We start from the raw sequence: 761 nt of genomic DNA, 5'->3' as shown, positions 1-761 counted from the left end.
TAGAGAGGCTGAGGGCAGCCTGCACTAGGACTCTGGGGCAGCAGTTCTGCCCAGAATCCCTCTACTCCAGCAGCAGGAATAGGCAGGGGACAGGCACATGCTGCTTTTTGTCAGGCAGGGATGCACCACAACAGAGGGGAGGGTTGCCATGCAGGGGCCAGGGGAAGAGACCCAACTCCAAATATTGCTGGAGCAGGGCCCCCAGCCCTGAATGTTCCTGGAGCACGAGCACCACAAATGTATATAACCTGCCGCCTATGACCACAAGCCAACACAAGGTCCCACTGAGATTTGAACTCAGATTACAGGATTCAGAGTCCTGAGTGCTGCCCATTACACCATGGGAGCAGCTTGTGCTGCCTTCTCTGCACATCGGTGACCCTCATGGGGCTGCTTGTGTAAGGGGGCTCTTGGCCCTTTACTAAAACTTAGTGTGTGTGCGGGGGGGGGGGAGGATTGGTTGGCTAGTTCCCAGCACCAATAGAAGGGGGAAGGATCAATGGGAAATCAGGACCCTGAGACTGACAATCCCCAGGGACAATGGGGAGAGCCAAAGCTCCAAGTTAGCTGCACTGACAGGCCAGACAGTGTAATAAGAGAGTCACCAAGCCAGGGGGTCCCATCCTCCATGTGAGCTGGAACTGCCTGCGTGAGAGTGGGGCAGAGCTAAGGAGAGAGCAGGAGCCCGAGAAGAGCCGGGGAGCAGAGCTGTGCAGGTGTAGTGCCAGAAACTGCTGCAAGTAGGAATTTGCAACCTGTAG

The 761-nt window shown here is 56.1% G+C and overlaps 1 non-coding gene across 1 annotated transcript; it reads right to left on the bottom strand.

Moving 5' to 3' along the window:
- Window positions 1–276: 276 nt before the first annotated feature.
- Window positions 277–348, bottom strand: TRNAQ-CUG. The gene has a single exon. It is a non-coding gene; the product is annotated as a tRNA-Gln (tRNA).
- Between the last annotated feature and the right edge of the window lie 413 nt (window positions 349–761).

The sequence above is a fragment of the Gopherus evgoodei genome, unplaced genomic scaffold, assembly GCF_007399415.2.
Source record: "Gopherus evgoodei ecotype Sinaloan lineage unplaced genomic scaffold, rGopEvg1_v1.p scaffold_190_arrow_ctg1, whole genome shotgun sequence".
NCBI lineage: Eukaryota > Metazoa > Chordata > Testudines > Testudinidae > Gopherus > Gopherus evgoodei.
The sequence above is the reverse complement of the archived record's forward strand: the minus strand, read 5'-3'. Positions and strand labels throughout refer to the sequence as shown.